Here is a 23,463-nt window from a genome sequence, read left to right as displayed (position 1 = left end):
AGTGTCTAGCTGTCTCTTGTTTCTCAAGAACCAAAAAGCCTTGATCCAAGTCCTTCAGAACCATAGGTACAGTCTCTTTTCAATGCATCATTGGTATCTTCTGAGTGTGAACAGCAGCTTAGTGCTTCACACTGATGTAGGAAGCCCTTCAGAGGCGAGTTGGTAGCTGCTGTGCCTTGCCTCCTCTTCACTTGCCCACATATGGGATGGTGCAAAGGAAAGGAGGCATAGCAAGAACTTCCCGTGGTCTTTGAGGCACTGCCTGCTCAGTGGAAACACAGCAGGAATCCCACAAAGGGTAGAATCTCATTCCTCCTGGAGGTGCTCTGCTTCTCAGACAAATCTGTGGCTTTGTCCTAGCTCCATTTTTTATTAGCATATGCTTTTGTAGCTCGATATCCTGTATGCTCATTATTAGGTATGAAATTTATAATAAAATTGTTTATCAGGCAGTTTGTCTATTCAGTAACAAACACATTCTTAACTACACTATAGCCAGGAACCCCTTTTTTCCTAAATACAGAAAGCCAGCTGTGTGCAGGAAACTCTGTAAAAGTCTCTGGGGCAGCTGCACTTGGTTGTGCTCTTTGGGATCTTAAATCTGCCCATTACCATCTCCCCTTGCTACGCTGAACTGACATCTCCTGGAAGAAAAAGATTTATAATTTTCCCTTGTACTGACTTATATTGCTCTCTAGTAGGCTTACAGCAGCACATTTACTGAATGATGCTTAACTAACAGCAGAGCTGAACAGGCACTGCAAAGTCTCATTGCTTAAATAAATTATTCAGGAAATATCGCTGGAATTTGTCAGAAGACACCAGTACAGGGTACCCAATGACTAGAGCCAGTTCTACAATTTAACATTGTGTACTCAACCTCTTCTACTTTCCTCACCCACAACTCTCTCATATCCTTCTCTTTAGTTTTCCACTAATATAGCACTAATTCTCTTCCATTCTACAGGCATCTCATCTCCGTGTAAACACACACACTTAGCTTTGAAACTGTAGCAACCATTTATAGTAGGAAGACTGAAAAAACAGGGGTTCCCACAATCTAGGGAAGAAGAAAATGCACAGGTAAGAAATTCACCTTCACACCAGACTTTGCAGACAATGGAGGGAGAGGCTATTGCTATCAGAGAGCATATCCGGACCTTATTTCTCTCTTACAGCCTCTTCTACCTTACATGTGCCAAATAAATCACAAGTTCTTACTTATTATTTTACTGTGAAAAGGACAAGTGCTTTATCTGAAATATTTGTCATTTCTTCCACTCCATGTCACATCAGACCTGCAATAGAATTAGGAAGGTCTCCCCAGTCTGTTTTTCTACTGCCCCTTTCTGCTCAATGCTATGTTAAGCTTTTCTGGGGAAAGCCCACTATTTAAATACTCTACAGTTACATATGATATGCAGAATTGTGAATTCTGGGCAAATTTTTCAAATGCAACTACCCAAATATTTCATTCCCTAGGACAACCAACTCAGTTTTTTATGGTATCAAGCATGTGTACATCCTACTGACATACAAGGACGTTTAACATCGACTTTACACAGCCTTCAAGAAACAATGGACACCTGTGGCAATGTTATGCCATGTTACTTTTAAACTGCCTTATGAAACTATGTTGCAATATGTGTCAAATTGCTATTTCATTAGATATGATTGGATACTATAACTGCTTTGCAAACAATAAAACTTAAATTAGAAATCATATGTATGAACTGTTTCTAAAATAAATTCCAGCTATCCTTGGCTTTCTAACAAGCCTACAACTCTAAACTTATTGCAGCCTGAAACCTACTCTGTCTTTTGTGTATAAGAAAACATAAGTAGGAATAAACCATTTGATAGACGATATACTGTTGTTATTACAGGAACTATTACGTTATAAACAGATAAGGAATTAAAAATTAAAAGATACTGAAGTGAGAAATACTGAAATAGACTGATCAGATAAGAAGTTCAAGCAGTTCTGCTATTACAGGGATAGTGGCTGTATTAGCCTCAGAGCTGTTTTATGAACCTCTTTGTGTTATAATGCATAAATGTCTTAAAAATTTAAGTCTACGTGAACTTGTATGGACTTCCTAGAATTTCAGTACAAACTAACCTATATGGATCCTGAAGCTGACTGCCTGAAGAGTAGACATATTTGGTCTGAATTACTTTTTGCAGTAGGAAGTTCAGCAACTGGTGAGATCTGTAGCATGCCTTCGGTCTTTAATGATCTCAGACACCCCTTACCCAAAGAAAGCATAGAAGCCTGGCCTAAAATTACCACAGCCCATTACTTTGTAGGACATTGAATAAGCTGTCAGGTATGCACAGTATGAGTCCTTAAATGCATATTAGGAAAAGCCAAGACACTTCCCATTGGATACCTTGTCAGAAGATGCCTAGTCCCATACAACAGTTTATCTAGCTAGACATGCAAAATACCCTGAACACACAGTTTATCGGGACAAAAGAACTTTGTTCTTGTCTTTAGGCCACTGCCAAAATGTACTCCCCCACTTTCTTCACAGTAGCTGCCCTCAAACACTCCCAAGTGTACAGTGTGTTCTGTCAAACCACCCAAATCCATTGTTAGAAACAACTTGCTGTTCTTATCCCATCTGGGAAAGTTTTTAATTTGGCATCTAATCAGGAGGTAGATATATGCTGTCAGAGGCCAGTGGTAAAGAATTAGTTTTTGATAGGTAATTCCAGGAGAAACTTAGCTGGCTATTTCCTCCTAAAAATAATAGAAGTGACAGTGCTTCTCAGAAAGCAAAGTCCAGTGTGACTCAATGGATTCCCACTGCATTTTATTCCTAAGAATGGCGAACAGATGAAAGAAGATCCTTGCGAATGGCAGTGTTTTTACATGCTGCCAGAACACAGCTGGGTCAACCCATCAGACATACAACCTGGATTAGTAACTGCCTGACACAGACAGAAAATGGATCTGTGTGTGCTATGTAAACCTCAGCTTCACCTTGCTTCTCTGCTACATAATGGTGTACCAGGTCAGAGCTTGGAGATGGAGGTGCTGGCCATCAAAGCAGCCAATTGCCTATTTTCCTTACCAGGCCCTCTTACACCTGGTTGCTGTGGAAATTTAGGCTGCCAAAGAATTACTGACTCTGTTCTGCAGGCACTGTTCAGTCAGCAATGTCAAAGAAGCATCTCCAGGCACAGAGAAACACATCTCAGAAAGCTGACAAACAAGCACAGGTGCTGTGACCATGCTGGTTTTATCTGCAGGTGGCTCTTCTCACTTAGCATCATTTGAATAAGATGCTTTTGGCTGCACCAGTGCTCTTGTATGCTCCCTTGACTCTCTGGAGAGACACAACATGTCTTCATGGTGAATGGGTGTAGCATGAGCCACAGGGTGTTGGTTCTGCAGAGGAGAAACTATATTTTCACACCACATATAATTTAACTGTGGAACTGTTAAGAGGCTGGAACTATAAACAGAGTCTTTTCATATATTTAATTAGAAAAAAAATGAGGAAACTAAAGTCCATGCATGGCTATTAATATTATGATATGCGTAAAACTTCTTAATTAGGAAATTACTAAACATCAAATTGCTGAAAACTGGGAGATGACCACCCTGTACTTGCCCACCTCCTTTTTCTGCCCTACCAGCTGTTTTCCCACACATCAGCTATTGGTTTTTCACTGTCAGAAATCAGCTAATTTGGTACAGTCTTTTGGCTGCAAGTGGACCATATAGTATTTGCACTGTCACACTGCACCTTGACCAAGAAAAGAAGATGGACAAATAAATTTCCCTGTATATGTTTGGCCATCTGTTTGGAACCAGCAAGCTGGAAAAGATTTGGGTTCTGTGATCTCTCCCCAGCCATTAAGGTAATTCCTGTGTTATCAGCTGCATCTTTGGTGCTGAACCAGTCCTCAAGCTGACAACTGGCTCTAACCCGATTAACACTTAAATCCATGAATCCGGACATCTTAATCAGGGATTTTTAACAGCAATCCTGCTTGGTTTCTGCCCTACCATGTTCATTCAGGTGGGTTTTTTTTTTGTTTGTTTTTTCCAACTAATCTTACTAGTTCTAGGGAAATACTGGTCCTTAACTGCAGGGCTCCTGATGAAACCTGTTTTTAACTTAGGTACATTTGCTCTACTTTTCTAGCATAGTAACTAATTTTAATGAGAGTGCCTATTTTTGTCAACAGTTCAGCTGCTTCATTCTTAAACACTTTCTAAATCTTAGATATATACCATCTGGTCTTAGAGACTTGTTACTCTTTCATTTATCCATTTGCTTCCACATCTGTTCTTCTGACACCTCAATCTCTCATGGAGTTTCTTCTTTATTACCTGAAAATACTGACACACTATGACTCACTGCCACCTGAGCAGTAAGCTACCTAATTATTTTTGTTAATTATCAAGTTGGACAATACATGCTAACAACTACTTAGTTTGTATTCAAAATCAGGACAGAAACTTAAACAAAGCAGCATCAGCCAGCATTCAGTTCACTTGGAATCTCTTGCCAATGCAAAATTTTCAGTTAGTTATAAAATTCATGTTAATTTTAAGCAAAAAACAGTGGTGTAGTACTGGGGCTTCTACTTCTGAACTCCCTCAATAATATGCCCATAAATAGAATTAAACAGATCAATCCTAAAGATAAACAGAAACAGAGACTAGCTAAAATTACTTTTTTTTTTCTTGTTTTCTGTTTTGTTGGGGTTTTGCCTTGGGGGAAATTTGAGATATTTGAAAATAATTTTGTTTATTATTTACTGTAGTTATAGCTAAATAATGTATATTAATACAAACATGTTTACGCTATTGTAAGGTATTTTGATCTGCAGCTGCTGTAATTGGTTTCTGTGTGCTAATGATCCTTTCCCCAGAATTTAAATCTTGATCTGCAAAGGCTGAGGTGTAAGAACGACATTTCAGACTATTTTGCAGAATCTTGGAAGATTTGTATCACTTCCCTAGGAAAATTTTGTACAGATTTGGGTATCTTTATATTTCATAATTAAACACTGAAGATCTGGAATTATCTTATGGTCCAAACTGATTAAAATTCAGTGAAACCAATGTAACAACTTTTACTGATTCATAACAAGCCCCTAAAAATCTTGCTTAAAACAGGTCCTAAGAGAAGGATTAAATAGATTTTCTTCATAATCAAAAAAAGAAATGTTTTTTTTGATAAAGAGAATCTGTACTGGATTAATTTCATTTAAAAATCACATAATGATAGAAAAAGCAATTATTTTGACTAAACAAGACATATAGTTCTCAGTTTATGGAAAGATCTTTTCTGGTCCAGGAGACATGCAGAGTGTAATAGAAAATACTAATCTGGACTTCTAATAGACAAAAGCCTTTAAAATTCTTGTTTGGTCCTTAGTGAGCAGTAAAGATACACATCTTCAGCAACAGAAATTGAATCCACTTCAGTAGCTTTATTCAGTGTTCTATTATAAAACTGATAACGAATAAAGTAAGATGCCTGTTTAACCTAACTTACGTGAAGTGTATCAAGATTTCAGAGTAAAATTTCACAGAAAAATTGTTTGGGTGCTAAATGGAAGAAGGTCTTACTGTTTCAACCCCAGGTGATACATAATTTTTCTTTGTGTCCTCTGCTTTAATTCTCACATGCTTATATGACTTTTAATAAACATATTAATTTCATAAATTCATACATATCACAGTTAATTTCTTCAGAGTCACCCTACTGAATAGTTCTTATCCTTTTCCCTTACTTTCTAGAAAATGTTTTAGAGACAAAGAAGGTGCAAGATAGTCAAAAGCCTAACTTTTTAGCACCTTGGGAGCTTGCATAGTTCTTATCCATCCACTTAGGTTATGTGGAGTCTCTAAACCTCTTCCAAGGAAATCTATGCAGGTATTGTAGCACACCAGTAGCAATCTTCCTACCTTTCCTACTGTGTTTACATGATGAAATTACCAACTCTTCTCCCTGGTCAAGAGATCACACCCTCATTAGAAACAATATCTTAGGCATAGATGTATATCAAAACCAAAAGAAAATTATAAAAAGACAAACATCTGTGGATCATACTGTATATGGATTTTTCTTACTCTGTTTAACTGGCTAACAAAAACATAGTATTATTTAATCGATAAAATATTCTCACACTGACAGACTGTGTCTAAACCTATGCTACTGGCCACACTGTGTGAGTGAATGGCAGAACTGAAACTTGTAAAATTTAAGATAAAAAATATTTGTGTGGGAATCTGAGGGTTCCAACATGAGATAGCTTCTGTTTTTCAGGTTCCAGTGATACTGCACAGTCTGGATTCCTCTGGAGTCTTCAGACGCAGATACGAATCATCGCCAGAACTTTCATAAAGCAGACTCAACATATCATGGGTAGGTATCAAGAAAGCATGAGATATGATAAGAGACTGCCAGGGATATATTTGTTTAAAAAAAATGCCTACCATATTTTCCTACAGGAACCATGTGTCAGTTCTTTGTGGGAACATTCAACTATTAACTGTCAGACCAGTTATTCCCTATGTATGCCCACTCCTTCTTAATTTATGACAATGCTTACAAGTACTGCAACATAAGAGGGTTTAAAGCAACACAGAATCATAGAATCAGAAAATAGTTAGGGTTGGAAAGGAACTTAAGAGCATCAAGTTCCAACCCAGCATAGGATCTTTGAAGCAACAGAAGGTCTCTGTCACTAATTACCCGGGATAACTGACTACTCTATGCATAGAATGAAAAAAATGATTACTCAAGTTCCTGTGTGATGTACTCCAGGTTACCCTGCTCTTGCAGGGGGGTTGGACTAGATGATCTTTTGAAGTCCTTTCTAACCCTTGGGATTCTGTGATCCTGTGATGCTTCAGACAACAGTTCAGACCTGTTTCTTGCGGCTATGAAAACAAAACACCCACCAACCAAATGAAAATGGACAGCCTAAGCAGATACCTGGCATAGAATATAGCTCTTCCTGAAGTCAGTAAATGAGTGAAACAGGATCTTGTAAATAAAAAGGTAGCCTTAATAGTAAATCAATGGTATAATTCCCTACAATGCTATATTACTTATAAATAGACAACCATAAAGAGCAAAAGAAAAGCTTATATGTGCATGCACACACATGTAACTAGTAGGACTTGCATTTCTTTACTGTCTCTTTTCTTCATTCGTGTTAACTGTTTTATTATGTTTGTTTGTCTTCTTTCTTTCCCCTTCCTCTTCTGCCCCTCCAGATAATTTCTGCCTGAAGCACTTTTAATCCAGCAAGCAAGAGACACTTTGTCAAGTCAAGACAGCAAGAACAGAGAACAGGTGATAGAAAACAAACACAAGAAAATTAATGTACAGAAATAGGACAGTCTAGAAACAGCACACGTAAAAACTGTGAGCTCTCAGACTGATCTTTTCTTTGGGATGATCTTTGCCTATGCTACTGCATGCAACCTTTTCTGACCACACCTACTCTAAAAGTCTTGATCCTAATGTGATTCAAGTTAACTGACTACAGATGGCAAATGCTAATGTAGACCTTACACAAATAAGGAGGAAAACACTTCCCTAAAATATTTTTTAATTTTCCTTTAAATTATTTCCTTACTATATTAGAATGAACTGATTTAATTGATACATATTATAATATTAGAACAAAACCTGATTTTTTTCTCCCTTGCATAATTTATTAGGGCTCCCATTTCTCCATACTTTTTCCAAGTTTTGTACAAAATATGGCTTGTTAAGCAACTAAATAACACAAATGTAATGCCAAAGTTAGTCTGAATAGACATTTGCAGGACACTACAATGTGGGACAATGATTTAGATTTGATATATACATTCTTAATCTATATAACACAGTTAATCTACTGTTGGCTTTTTCAATACACAAGTTAGTAATAAAATATTTTAAATAAAATAATAATTTATATGTTAATAAAATAAATAGAATTTTAATACATAAATAAATAGGGCTTTAATAAAAATAAAATAAATAGATAAATTTAATTCAAATAATGCAACATAAGGTTAAGGATAAAAAGTTCCTGATCTGGCAACAGTACTGAAGAAGCAGCTGACAAAAACTCTCCATGACTTCAACAACCTCTGAATCTGGTCTTTTGCCTACACTATGCAAGTGAGTACCTATAAATTACACAGTGTAAGTACACGGTCCAACATCTGTCTAACTATACTCACACTACCAGGATCTACTTCTGTGCAAAGTCCTTAGGCTCATATTCTACCAGCAACAGTGAGAATTTTGCCTGAATAAGACACTCAGGCTCAAAATTAGTACTAATAACTCTTAATTGTATGTCACATCAGTATTTTTCCATCAGATGTTATGAAATACATTTCTAGCTATCTTAAGTTTCCTGAAAAACTTGAATATAGAAAGGAAGCACTTTAAAGGCAAAAGGCAAATGATGAATCCAGTGTTACAGATTTTGTTTCTTTGCTGCTACAGCTCTCTGGTTTGAAGGTCATCCTGCCATTTACCAGAGACAATGGAGATTCTCAGTTTTCAAGTATTTCTTCCTGACAATCAATCCATGACGAAACCAGAAAAGGAGGATTCACATAAATTCACATTGTTTTATGTTTGCCAGAGTCCTTAAATTGAAATCTGACATCACTACTGTCAGTGGTTATTGATGACAGAAATCAAGGCTATTTTAATATTAGATATTTTTGTTCTCTCTCATAAAAATACGTTGAGTTTGTTTATTAAAAAGCCTTTTGATAAATTCTGCTTTTAATATGACCATAATTGTGTATTTAAACCACTTTTTAAAAATCCACTAAAAAGTTGTGATATTTAAATTACCATATATCTCATATCACTTTTCTTACCCACCTTGCAGAAATGACAACTTCTGAAGCAGCCAACATCTCTGCATTAAGGGACGGTGTATGTGTAATTTTGCGTAGTAGGAGAAAATATCAAGCTTCCTGACACATTCTCTACAAGCATTTCAAATATAGTAAGTTAAGAAATAAAACCTCAGCCCTTGTCCTGTTGAGTGTTAATAAAATTCCATCTGGTCACTTTGGAGCTGTGCCAAAATTACCACACAAAGAGCCTTTGGGCTGCTTGAATGTTCAGGAGTCATTTGACAGCTTTTTTTATTTACCTTTTTTTGTTGTTGTTGTCAAATATGTACCTAATAGTGTACAGATGGCTAGGTTCTAACAAGTTTACTTGCATGTAAACTTGAAGCTAACCTTGAAAGTAAACTGCTGAGGTTTTGCTTTGGGTTGTTGCTTGGGTTTATATATCTTTTCTAACATTTAGGATTGTTCAGTCTGCTGCTGCTTCAAGTTCCTTATTAGGCAAATATAAAGTGAAAGTGAAAACCCAGTAGTTCTAAACCTGCAAATATAGCAAGAATCTGTTCAACTTGATCAGAGCCAACAGAATAGGAGTAGGTACTGGGAGTTAAAGCCTTAGTAGACAGCAAGTTAGAGGAACGTTCAGTGACAAAAATCTTCACAGGGGAAACAAATCTCAAGAACTGCTCTGAGCAGTGAGAGAGATTTCAGGAACAGATGGGTACTACACTCAGTATACATGCAGTATATATTTTTTTACTGCCAAAATCAGTCATAGATTTATTCTCTAGACACTGTGCTAAAAAAATCTGTATGTAATAGAAAAGAAATTAATTTCACACTGTAATTTATATTCAAATTTGCCTAGGAAAACCAAAATTGGTTTGAAAAAAGCAAAATCCACCCCCAGTTAAAAAAAAAAAATCTGAGTGACCCAATCTAGCTTCAAAGTTAGCCTAGCTTGGAAGAGAGGGCTGTATTAGGTAACCTCTGATGTCCCCAGTGACTTAATTTTTCGTGTGATGCTATGAGTCTGTCTTGTAAGGCTGTATACACCATAATCTTGGCTTGGTCTATAGCCTTCAATGGAAAACAACTACTAAAATAATCACAGCAATAACGAAATTATCAGGGAGGATTCAAGACTGGCAAAGGTAATCTTGATGATCCACTTCTGTTGAATCAAGAGAGGTAAAACTATACTGAATGCTCCACCAGACTCACAGCTAGAAGATCAATGGTCTGGGATGTGAGAAATACAGTGAGACAAAAATGCCATTTCAGTTATAAAAAGTGGTTTAGTAACACTCCTTCCTCATTCCTATCCCTCAAGACCTTTTAACTGAATCGAGTGTAAAACCTGTAAATTAATAGGATTCATTTACACCTTAATTCTCTATAGGATAAGCACTCAGAAGACAGGTAAGTGCCTGATTCTGTCACCACTTATCTGTGAGCAACTTTTTCGTTCTTACTGGATTATTTTTTAAGTACTCTTCCCATATGTGCATAAACAGTTGAAGGCCCTGACATGTAGTGAGCTACTAAAGGGAATAAAACTGCAAAAATATAGACTTTTTTATTTGTTGTTGTTTTAATTAATTTGTGGGCAATTCAACAAAATGGAGCTTTGGAAAAGATTGGAATAGAAAGATCTTTGCTTTGATATCCTCTTTCAACTCTTGGCTGTGGACTTAATTAAAACTATTTACTCCAATTTTCAAAGCCGTAACATATATTATTATTAGGACCCACAATGCAATCTACTACAGAAAATAAAATAGGTCTCAGTTGTGGAAAATAGAGACTAATCTAGGAAAAGCTGCGAAGCTTTAAGGAAAGGCTATAAAAGACCTAATAATAGAACATAATGTTTCTACACATTACTTAATGCTACATTTTTAAAGGTATCTTCACACCTTAAGTAAAGTTTTAATTGAAAATTAACAATTTATGCAATCTGCTCCTGGTCTGAGATCTTACATTTTTGTCAGTTAATAACTTTTCTTTGTTTTGCTACTGTCTTTTTGCATGTGAATATGGGATATAAATAGTTGCACCTGCCTGCAAGTACATGCCATTCTAGAAGGAAGTCTGGACCTTAAGCATCTTTCTGAATGGTAAGCCCTTTAAAAACTGTTAAAATACAGAGGCTTGAATTTCCCACTCCTTTTCTAAGCTAAGAAATTGTTTATTTTGCTGGATCTTGAAGCAATTAGTTCTAAACTCAAGGCTGATCAGAGCATTCTAGCAAGTCATTTTCTCCTGGTCCAGCTACTGACTTGAGTTTCTCCAAGGCAGTCACTACCATGGTGTCCTGTGTTGATACAGTTCCTTTAGCGTGTTAGCTCTGTAAGAAACCTGACACCGGACACAAATCCTAACACTAGACATCAAAAGACTGAGGGCTCACACAGCACACTTCAATGGAACCTCTGCAAGGAGAGTAAATATTTATCCTGTTATAATTATAAAGGTCACTTTATATTCTGTTCCTTTACATAAAAACATGAAATGGTTTGGGCTGGAACGGACCCTAATGATCATCTAGTTCCAAGCCCCCTACCACAGGCTGGGACACCTTCCACTAGACCAGGTTGCTCAAAGCCCATTCAACCTGGCCTTGAACACTGCCAGGGATGGGGTATCCACAACTTCTCTGGGCACATTTCATATAGAGATCTGAATATAAAATTATAAATCTACGACTGGTAAAATAAAGTTAAAAAACAAATGAAATAAAAGATCATAAATGAAAACAACTTAGCTGATCCTCACTAAAAAGAAGTAAAACATTTTGTTATGCAACACTCATGAAAGTTCCATTTTCCTTCTTGACAACACAACACACATATCCAAAACCAGCAGATCTACTACAGTTGTCCCCACAGTCATCTTTTATGTAAACAGGCAGTTTTCTAGTAATTTTCTATACCAGCAGAAGACTGAGAGTTGTAGCCTCTGCACCTTGTCAGGCTGTGGGTCTTCCCAATGATGTCCTGAAGAGCACATTTCCTTAGATTTGAAGTTTTAATGGTGGTTTATGTTGCTTTCAAGAGAACTTTTAAAATTTGCTTTTAATTTGCTTTCATTTTTCCCAAAATTACAAGAAAAAAAAATCACAACTTCTAATTACAAGCTACATGATAATTACAAACTATGCATGAAAGCTTTCAGCCCTGCAAATACACTGTTTGATTTTGATGAGTGTGTGCAAACAAGTTCATAATGGAAGTGACCTACCATTTGTGCTATTGTTTGGTTTTCAGTGCAAGTTTGTTTGAAAGAGATCGATTGCATATCTAATACATGATTCTGAACTCCTTTATTTACAAATGTCTTAAAATTAAAAATTCATATGGTGGTAAGCACTTGTTTGCCTGTATTCTCCTACTAAAGTTACTCTGGGCAAAACATTTTCATCCCAAGGAAGGGATGGAAAGGCTATCACATAGCAATGTGCCCTTCCTCATGAAAATGTGTTAAAACCTGTAATTCAAAAATCTCCTTTAATCATAGAAGGACTGATAGAAGTTTGACAGTCTCCTCATGCCTTGGAGAAAAAGGCTTTTAATATTCTCTAATGGATACGAAAGAAATTGAGTCAATCCTGGAAAGCACTGCTTGGCTGGTGAGACTGCCTGATGCCACTAGTCCTTCAATATAGCAGTTTAACACAAATTACTAAAATGGTCCCAAATCAACAATATGCACTTTGGAGGCAGATTGTGGTGCCTACATGCAGTAAATTGAAGACTGGTTTGTCAGTATCAGTCATCTGTAAGCTTTTAGGGCCAAAATGTACTCTAGAGTTTGTTTTTACAGATATCATGTACTGCCTTAAACCTGGTATTACTAAGATTAGTAGGCATTAATCCCTCTAGTAATATTTACCTATTAATACAGTTATTTGCTCTCATTTAGGAATGAATAAGATGTAGAGCATCAGTAAAAACTGCAGTGACAGGATCAGCTCAGATACTCTCTAAAGGATTCAACTGAGTTGCCATTTAAAACTAACATAAAACTGCATAATCAGATGGCAAAATCAAAATAGTGCAGAAAATGCTGAATATAACCCTATTTTAAAGAAAGATTTCCACTAGTATTCTGCATGACTGCTGCAGTTACAAGTTATCATTTACCTCTGCACACCATTTAAAAGCTTTATTAAGTAAAAATTATACAACAGTGACAATGCAGTAAACATGATACTGACGTACTGAGGCAGCACATTACAGTGTGTATGTACAGCTGGGTAAATCACAATCCAAATGTTATAGGCCTCAAGTATTACCTCAGACAACTACAATGAACATTTGAACGAGTGAGAAGATGTAATATGTATCCACTGAAAATCAGTGCAAATCAGGGCAGGGGAATCTTCAAGAGAAAAGGCTTTGTATGTCTTGTAACTCATGACTTTAAATTAAACTCTTAATCCCTCATTCTGCAACCAGATGTGTTTGGACAACATCACAAAAACAAATAAAATGCTCCCAAAACACATGTATTTGTAGGAAACTGAATTAAAAAAAGGCAACCTAGAGTACTTTTTTCCAAAAAGAAATATATATTTTAAAGGCAAAATATTACTGCAAAATGCCACTTGCTACATTAAATTGCAAGTAATTTGTTTCCCCCGCAAGCAGGATCTGAGTGTGTTGCAAAGTGGAGGAGTGCTTTGCTTTCACTGCTTAATAACCATCTCTCAGACTAAGTAAAGAGTCATATTGACAGAAGCTGAAAGAGGTCAGGCTCTGCATACAATCTGCAGGTCTCAAGGATGAAGGGCAGAGCTAACAGCAGAGGAAGAAGACAAACAAGTACTTGGGATGTGTTTCACAAGGAATGTAAGGTTCTGTCACAACTGGATACAGGTGCAAATGTTATGGCCCCGAAATCAAGAATGGCCACTGTACTTTAAGACACATACCTCTGATGACTAAGCAGATCTTGACTGATCCTTGAATCACAGGGAGAGAATTAAAACAACTCAGGTTTGTACAGCCTACCTCTCATGGTCCCATTTACCTGCCACCAAATTTGGAGAAATTTAATTTAAAGTTCCACATGCATTCAGCTTAAGCCCAAATCCAAAACTCCCTTAGTCCTCTCAGGTAGCTTAATAACTAAATTCATGTATCAGCCTTATCAGGATTTCTGAAAGAAATACTTCTTGGCCCTTTATCAAATGTGCCCCATACATGCAGACAACACAGGAATTCTTGGAGACAGGCACTAGCATCCAGCAGAAAGCAGATGGTAAAAATGTGAAAATGTCTTTTTCATGTTAGCCTAAATATAAAAATTAACGAAATGCTATCCTCTACCTGAAAGGATTTAAACACATTTTCCCAGAAACATACATCAGATTATGTTTTCCATGTGATGACTGAAACATCTCCTTCCTCTTCTGTTGAGATATATTTTATGTTAAAGTCATTGTATAAAACAAATGAGCAGTCACAGGCAAAAGTGCTGGAACTAACACCTTTTAAAAAACATGCTTTGACTAACAGGCTACGAATGCATACAACTATTAGGCCTGGTTTTCTGGTCTGTTTGAGTGCACAGCTTCAATTTCAGGCAGAGAAAAAGCCTGGATTATTCACTTTACTGCATAAACGTATGCCTATCCCAAGGAGGATGAAGATAGTAACCTAGATGTGCCTCTTCCTCCTTTCATGTTTGAAAAGAATGAATTAAGTTTCAAACTTTTATAGAAAAGGTGCAGGCATCCACCCTTAAGAAATAATTCCAGGCCCTGGGCTTAAGCCAGAAACTGTGCTGAACAGAAAACTGCATGCATATTAATTATAGGTAGTTTCCTGCTGAGCTCTGTAGCTGATCCTACTCTGAACTCTCCAGGCACTATTTAGACAGCCAAAACTCCTGGCTAAGGGTTGTGAATGCCACACTGGGAAGCAGCACCTAAAACCCAGAGCATATGTGTAATGTAGTCTGTCACAACCACGCATCTACAGAGAAACTTCCACTGCAGTAAGTCAGTAAGTATTTCGGGATATTCATGTTATTTATTTCATGCCACTTTCAATCATTGTCTCAGAGAACTGTATCACTGTTAACTGCAGTTGTGCTGTTACTCTGGTCTATAATGTCAGTGAACTACGACAACACAGACAGATTCTTAGAAGGACTGAGCTACTGATCGACTGCCAGTACTTTCGCCATTAGAGCTGAAAAATGCAGTGATATTTCAGAAGGCACAGAAGTCAAAACCTAGCATGATTTTCTGAGAGGTGATTTCCTGACCAACTCCTGCATGTAAGGAGGATGCTGCAGCCTTTAGCACACTAAGAATCCTTCCAACAGTGTCAATAGTCTGAAAAAACAGCGTGCCCTAGCCCATCCTCCAGTAGGTATCTTTCACCGACATCAAGGAACAGCAGTCTTCTCTATATTGCATGTTTATAGTGTTTGCTCCAAGGAAAATTCCTCTCAAGGAATTTATAACTACCACAAATGCCAGCCACAAAGGGGCCACAACTAAGGAAAGAATCTCTCCTATTAAGTTTTCCAATTCTGTTTTACTTCTGACACTTTATTTTCTCAATTATAATTGGTCCCTTAAAAGTGGAAGGAAGGGGAAGTGGAGAAAAGAATACTTCAGAATTCGTCACACATTATGGGGGGAAAGAGCTGCTGTCAATTTTAACTGCTGTTGATATACTGAGGTTTTAATGAGATGAGGAAAAGACCAGCATCCTTCTGTATCAGTAGGCACAGATCAGTGTAGCTTTGTTGCTGGCCATACTCCATTTACCTCCAGAAGCTGCATATAGGAATAAAAACCTCCTTTAAAAGCACTATCAGGTTTAATAGCCTTCCTCCCCATTTTATTGACACACAAAAGCCTTGTGGAATTTTACTGAGGTAATATTAATTAATACAGTCAGCAACTGATCCTTAAAGCAATGTTTATCAGGAAAATTGCTAATGTTCGGCTATAACACAAGATAAAAATATGTATTTCTCCTTTCTCATGTCCCATTGAAACAGGCAGCTAGGCACAATGAGTAGCAGTTTGGCAATTGCTGGTGATTTTAAATCCCCTATAAATCCAGCAGATGACAGGACATGCAGAGCTTCTGTATCTCATCTAGACATTAGGCCTTCTCAGACTAAGCACTCCCCTGTTCTATGTCAGCACTTGCCATATGTAATCAGAGCTGGACTCCTCTAAGAAAAAGATTACAGGAAGGCCAAGAGGGAGAGAACTAAAAATTCTGTTAGCAATGAAGAATCTAAAACATCCCAGGAAATGCATGTCTCTTCATTGCCCAGATTTTATCCTGAAGTTTGATGTCCCCATGATCCTGTGAGTAGGATCCACTGTGATAATCCCTTGAAAAACAGTGCAGTTATGTCCCATTAGAGAAGTACTCAATGCTTCTGTCAAAAGAAATTATTCTTTGATCTAGCTGAGGAGATGTTTTGATTGTCCTATTTCAGGTCTACACCATAGCTGCTGTAAAGGGATAAAAATAATGGCAGATGCGACAAAAAACTCTACTAGTGTAAACTCATCTATCTTGGAAAAGCTTCCTTTTGCTCCAGATTGATAAAAAATTATTGCTGAAGAAAAAAAAAAATAAAATGCACAAATAAAAGCACACTGTTAGGATAAATGAACTTAACTTACATACGGGCTTTTGCCTTTATAGTTAAGTCAGATATGGGCCATAGCAGACAGACTGTGGCTATGACTAAACTGGGGGACTCGGGAGAGCTTCTAAATATGTATCCTGGCTCATTTTATTCCATATCAGAGAAAGCTCAACGTATGCACTGTCCCTCGCTTAGCTAGAAAGGGGCTCAGTATGGCTCTCACGAGAATGATTGGGAGATCTGGACCCAATGGTTTCCCATTAATTGGTCCTGCATGTCAATCTCAATGCATTCCTCATCAGCTAAGTAATGTTGCACAGATAAAGCTGAAATCCTGTTTATGCTAGACCTGAGAATTCATGTTTCATCGTAAGTGTGATTCTGCAGAATTAAGTCTGTTGGATGTCTACAGATTAAGGTTTGCCATCCTCTATTTACTTCTATTGCAGTTACTGTCATTAAATGATTGCCAGTAACTCATGTTCAATTGAAACTGCAAATGCTAGTCTAAAAAATACTCCTAGACATTTTTTTCAAGTATACAGACTTTTCCAGTTTTCCTACAGTCACACATACTAAGTGTTTATCACTGCTTTACTTAGTATCACAGAGTCAAATGTGAGTGTACACAGCCATGGATGGACTGGTTAAATAGCACATTTTGAGTATGCAGTTTGTGTTTGAAACCACTGTAGCCTGAAGGCAGATACACATTTGTAATCTTTTGCAGACAACACTGAATTTGGGGGAATGTCTGGCACAACAAACAGGAATCCAGAGGCACCTTTCAGAAGAAACCTGTGAACTCGATCAACATAAGTCTCCTGAAGTTCATCAAGAATAAACACCAAGTTCTGCAGCTAAGGAAAATAACCCCAAGCATCCATGCAGGCTGGAAATAAACTGTTGAAAAGACCCAGGGGTTACAGTGGATGCCAAGTAAAACATGAGGCAGCAGCATGCTCTCAAGGTAAATAAAGCAAACAGTATATTGGTTATATTGGGAGCGCAGCCAGCAGATCAAGGCTCTGCTTGATGCCTGGCAAGGATTTGTGTGTCTCAAAATTCTTTGTCTGGTTCTGGGTGTCCCAGATCACAAGGATACTGAAAAACTGGGGAAAGTCTGGGACAGTGTTACCTAGATGACAACACACGACATGAAAGGGGAGGCTGGGGGCTTCTTTAGTCTGTCAAAGAGGAGGCTAAGGGGAGCTTGCAGCTACCTAAAGGGACATTACAAAGACTACAGAGGCTTCAAGTAGTAGCTAAAGTCATAGTTGACCTGGTTCTAGTGTTGGCAACAGTCCTGCTTCAAAATCTTTCTAAATGACAGCTCTATATTTTTTCTATGAGTCCATGAATCTGTTCAAAATTCAGCTCAAGACACCTTCACTTTTTTCCACCACAGGGCTTATTACATTGCTTACAGGCAGGACATGCTTCTTACAGGTACATCTTAGTCCTGCTGTGTGACAGAAAAGCAACTGCTTGGCCTTACCAAAAATAAGTGGAACACAGATAGGAAAAATCCTGATCTGACTATTCCTACTGTCTAACTCTTACGTAACAAATCTTTCCCTTTTCTTTCCAAACAGGTAAATACCCTTCTGTTCGACAAAACATTTAGGGCTCAAGAAAAACCCTCAAACACTGGTAAGAGAGCACTCCTTTGCATGAATAAAATTATTTCTTTTCTCTTGCTAAATACTGTTAAGTTTTATTGTGAGAGTCTTGTCTTGCATTTACTCAATGCTGTATTTATTTTTGTTACTGCTTGAATTCCCACATCTAAGACAGACTGATTGTAAAATGTGATGGAGGCTAAGTCTTACTATCAGGTAAAGGCAACTTGTTGAGTATGATGCAAAATTATCTTGATTTGATAAGTCCTTCATATTATTCCAGGAAGACCTCAGCAAAACTGTCAAGACCAGTGAAGGCAGACTCCTTTTCACTGTAGTCTTCAGTTGTAAAGGCAAACAAAAAGAGCTTGAATGAGGCTCATTTTCTGTAGCAGTATTTTAATATCAAGAAAAGATTATTACTTCTATCTGAAAAGCACTAAAAAAGTTAATTCAGTTCAAAAATCTCAACATTTGTGAGATGACAGTGTACATGATGCAAATAGAGTGTAAGTACCATAAGCATGATTTTGTGAACTGTTTACTTGTAAAACTACAAAAGTATATTAACTCTCCATGTTCCTATTAAAACAAGTGATTAGGAACTTCCCAGCCTATCAGTTGTTAAAAGTTGATATGTATAAAACGAAATAATTATAAAAATACCCAGAAACTTTACATTTTGAGGTAAGGAGTTGTGGTCTAAACATGGGCCTTTGAAAATGCTGGTTGCCATTAGGACACATTTTCTACCTTGGTATCTCTTTTTATGATGAAATGTCACACTAGAAAACTAGATCTTAGTAGCAAATGTTTTCACATGTATTGAACCAATAGCTGTTTTGCACAGTGTGTTTTTCATTCATTAGGCTACTTGTTTACTTTCACATTTCAGAGTTCAAGGTAAAAGTCTAGTTTTCATTTATTTCCTATTATAGGTCAATAGCAGCATTCTCCAATATATTAACTTTAAATCCTGCATGAAAACAGTAAAGATGAAGACACCTTCTTACAATCTACTGTCTTGGTTTTGTTTTTGCTTTTTTAAAGAAACAGATTGGAGGAGCTAAATGTGGGTTTATTTTCCTGATTCACTTTTCATATAGTTAAACATAGTATTATCTTCACTCACTTAAAAGGCTATTTAGATGAATTAATGTTTATAGACCCCCTCTGAAGGGGACTTTTTTAAATTATAGAGGTCAGTGCTCTTACCTTTTCAGTAACAAGTCAGTTTGTCACCCATGGCTAGCACATCTACCTTTTCTCTCTAATGCACAAGTCTGATTTCCTTATCTGTGTCTGACAATACGATAAACTGATCCGACTAGTCGTTTGAGAATACAGCTCCTAATTCCGTTGTATGACAAATTCTCCAGTGTACCAAACACCTGCAGCTGTTTTCTGGTTTCCACAGCTGTGAGTCACTGCTGCCTCAAAACTGTACACCAATCTCATAACCATTAATTCTACTAAACCATGATGAGTATTTAAAAACAAGACTTCTACAAGTCATCTCAAATATGAAGGCACCCTGGGCATCACTTTATTACCCATCACTTTACAACCCATTATCCTATGGTCATTTATGCACAGGTAGAATATAAAAGCTACAATTTGGGCCCAATTACCATCTTAAATCAAATTTGCAGTCACTTTATGCATATACAGGGCAATGGGGACTGAGGCTATAATCTGACTTCACAGGGGCTTCAGCAGCAAAGCTGGTTTCAACAGATTACCTTTTCTAAATGCTCTGCAACCAGGTCACTTACAGCACTGCAATACAGCAGTATTTAAAACTACAATACATGCTTAAACCTGTCATTCAATAGAGTTTGCTGTATTCAATTTAAAGAAGTCACGTCTTAGGACGGAATAAAAAAAATTTTACTTTCATTAAATTAATAACTCTTTATAAGCTGTGTTGAGCATGCAGACCTTCCATGTCAAATCAACCAGACTTTCTTGTCTGACAGTTTTATGTTACCTTTAGATTGCAGTAGATGAAGCAGCAGAAAACTCTAGAATGAAATGATTAAATGATATGCTGAATTCTCAAGACAAGTTAGTTCCACACATAAAGAGCAGAATAGTATGCTCGTGTAAACAAGCAGAATTTGGCTTCTAAACTTGCACTGAGCCTCTGAAGGTGTTAAAAATTAACACTGAAGTCCAACACAGGCTACATGATTAAAACTTAAGTAATACAGAACCTTTCACTGCTACATAAATACAATAACCGTAGTGGCCATCAAAAATCTGTTTTGATTGTTCTCCGACAGGCCAACAATTAAGTGTTAAAACAAACACTGATAAGCAAAAATATCTGAATTTTCAAAATGTGACAAAAACCAGAAGAGGCCTGTTTTGTTACAATGGCTGCTTTTGCAAGGAGTACATGACTCTGGGGAAAAGAAAGAAGGAAAAAACCCATGAGCTTGCAAGGACTCCTGAATTTTCAAGTTTGATATCTAATCCTTGATCTCAGAGCTACATCTCTGCCGAAACAGGGTCTAATCTTAATCTGCAGGCAGACTCCTCAGCATATTCCTGATTGCAAGAAATAAATTTATGGTAACGGGGAATAAAAAACTAACAGGCTTATCTATTTACTTTTTGAGACATGAAAAGGGTCAAGCAGAAAGGCCTGTGCTCCAAAAAAACTGCCAAAGATTAAGTAATTTTGTAAAATGTGCCTATTAACCAGCTTTCAAAAAAATGCAGCAAGTTCATTATGTACAGCCAAAAATGCTATTTGGTTGATGACCATTTCTGACTTTAGAAAAGAAAGCAGTTTAATTTCAGTAGCTGCTAAGTGTGCTGGCTTCCAAGTGACACCTTGCTGTTGTAATCACTGAAGTGCAGAAAACTGTTCAGAACTGGAAGAGCTAAGTAGGGTAACAATCCAGTAGTCCACAGCTGCTGCTTTTTATCAGAAATCCTATTTAATATCAACTTAACAAAAAACCCCCAAAACAAAAGTAAAACAGACCCCCCCCGCTAACATGAAGTGCTGTATTGTGCAGGACATTTCTGTCTCCAGCCATCTATTTCAAACCGGGTACATACACTTAACTCAAATTTTACGTTCATGAGAGAACTCATCCAGAGACTGTGTAAGAAGTCTTAAATTCTACCTTGTTCTCAGCAGCCAAAAAAAGAATTCTGATGTCTTCACCCTCCTCATAAAGGGAGAAGTTATGGCCTTCCTAAAGACAAACAAGCACTTCAGATCATTTCTGGGATGAAGATGCATTCTGAAAAAGTGTATTAAATTGCTTTCTGTTTCTCTCCAGCAATCTTGCCTTTGGAGCATTAAGTGTCCACACTCTAATGCATGTGTCATTAGAAGCACAATATGTTGCAGTTTTGCAAAGAGGGATTCCTAACGTTTTTGGAGACTATCAGAAAGCACTGAAAGCCATCTTCTAATGGGTACAAAATGAGTTTCTGAAATGGATTTCTGAAAACATTTTTCTTTTTCACTATGTTGCTACAAGAGAGAACAAAGGTCACTGCATGTATATTAATAGCTTATAACACTGTGCTTATTATTCCTTTTACAGGAGTGTGTTCCAATATGATGATGTCCATGTTAAATTGGTTCCTTCTTTGATAAAAAAAAAATACATGAACTATATATTTCCATAAATTTTTTAATAAAAGTCAAGTTCACCAAATCATTTTCTTTATCATAAGGTATGGCACTTTCTTAATTTGGCAAGTACTCTCAGATGCTATGTAAGCACAGCACCATACCTATGAATAAATAAGCCAGTACTGTTGAATATCTCAATCAGCGACCAGCGACATAGTGGGATGGAGCATGTCTGCAGATGAGTGGTACAGCTGAGACACCTGAGGGATAGGATGCCATCCAGAGGAACTTGGACAAGCTCTGTAAGTATGCTTATGCAAACCTCACAAGATTCAGCGCAAGGTCCTGTACCTAGCTTGGGCCACCCCTGCTATCAATACCACCTGGAGGGTGAAAGGATTGAGAGTACCCTTGAAGAGAAGGACTTGGGGGTACTGGTGGATGAAAGACTGGACATGAGCGGGCAATGTGCACTTGCAGCCCAGAAGGCCAGTCATATCTTGGGCTGCATTCAAAGGAGCGTGGCCAACAGGACAAGGGAGGTGATTCCACCCCTCTGCTCTGGTGAGACCCCACCTGGAGTACTAGGTCCAGCCCTGGAGTCCTCAGTATAGGAAAGATACGAACCTGTTGGAGAAGGTCCAGAGGAGGGTCACAAAAATTATCAGAGGAATGGAACACTTCTGAGGAAAGGCTGAGAGACTTGGGGTTGTTCAGCCTGGAGAAGACAAGACTCCAGGGAGATCTTATTGCAGCCTTTTAGTTCTTAAAAGGGACTCATAAGAAAGATGGGGAGAGGCAGGGCCTGTTGCCATTGGAGGGGTAAGGGTTTTAAACCAAAAGAGGGGAGATTCAGGCTAGACATGGGAAAGAAAGTTTTTTACATTGAGGATGGTAAAATACTGGCACAGGCTGGCCAGAGAGGTAACGGACCCGCCACTCCTGGAGACATCCAAGGGCAGGCTGGATGCAGTTCTGGGCAGACTGGTCTAGTTGAAGATGCACCTGCTCATTGCAGGGATTTTGGACTAGATGACTTTGAAGGTCCCTTCCAACCCAAACCATTTTATGATTCTATTCTATGTTCTATGGTCAAAAATCAATCCAATGTCTGCCATTTTTCCCCTGACTGTATAAACTGGAGAGCCAATATTATTACTTCTTGAGAGAATGGAGTGATGCATGCCATTTTACATAGTTTCACCAAAACAGTTTAAGCTCTACTACAGCTGAGTTAGAAAATCAGGATCCCAGTGACTTCAGTGGTACTCAGTGTGGGCTTTGTGTGGGTACAAGAATGCTGTATAAATAGCATTTACATGAATAGGGCCCAATTCTGTACATTTCTTTCCTAACAGATACATTCTTTCATGTATTCTCACTTATTGTACACATATACTAGGCAAAACTGAAGCATGATTTTGAACTGGTTGTAAACAACCAATATGTAACTGAAGAGAAGAAAAAAAAACACTTAGCCTCTTGAAATTAGAAAGTAGAGTACCAGGTTTTTTAATTCTTTTCCTAAAAAGGATAGTAGAAAGTGCAGGCAATGGAAGAAGCTGTCAGATACTTAATTAATACAGACCAGAGGAGAAGACAGAGGGCAAGATGGATAAAAACCAGAAAAGAACCGGTAGCCGGATGCAATAGCGACAAGGAAGACATTACAGAAAACTGGGCAATGAAATAGAGAAGCGTAAGTTTTAGATGGCTGTGGAAGAGAATGCAAAGAGTAAGAAAGGATTCTTTTGTAAAAT

The 23,463-nt window shown here is 37.6% G+C and overlaps 1 protein-coding gene across 3 annotated transcripts in view; it reads right to left on the bottom strand.

Moving 5' to 3' along the window:
• RAP1GDS1 (Rap1 GTPase-GDP dissociation stimulator 1) overlaps positions 1–23,463 on the bottom strand; it is a 95,132-nt gene that overhangs the window by 63,221 nt on the left and 8,448 nt on the right. The window lies entirely within an intron of this gene.

The sequence above is a fragment of the Melopsittacus undulatus genome, chromosome 7 (genome assembly GCF_012275295.1).
Source record: "Melopsittacus undulatus isolate bMelUnd1 chromosome 7, bMelUnd1.mat.Z, whole genome shotgun sequence".
Classification (NCBI taxonomy): Eukaryota; Metazoa; Chordata; class Aves; order Psittaciformes; family Psittaculidae; genus Melopsittacus; species Melopsittacus undulatus.
This window is presented reverse-complemented; position numbering and strand designations above follow the sequence as displayed.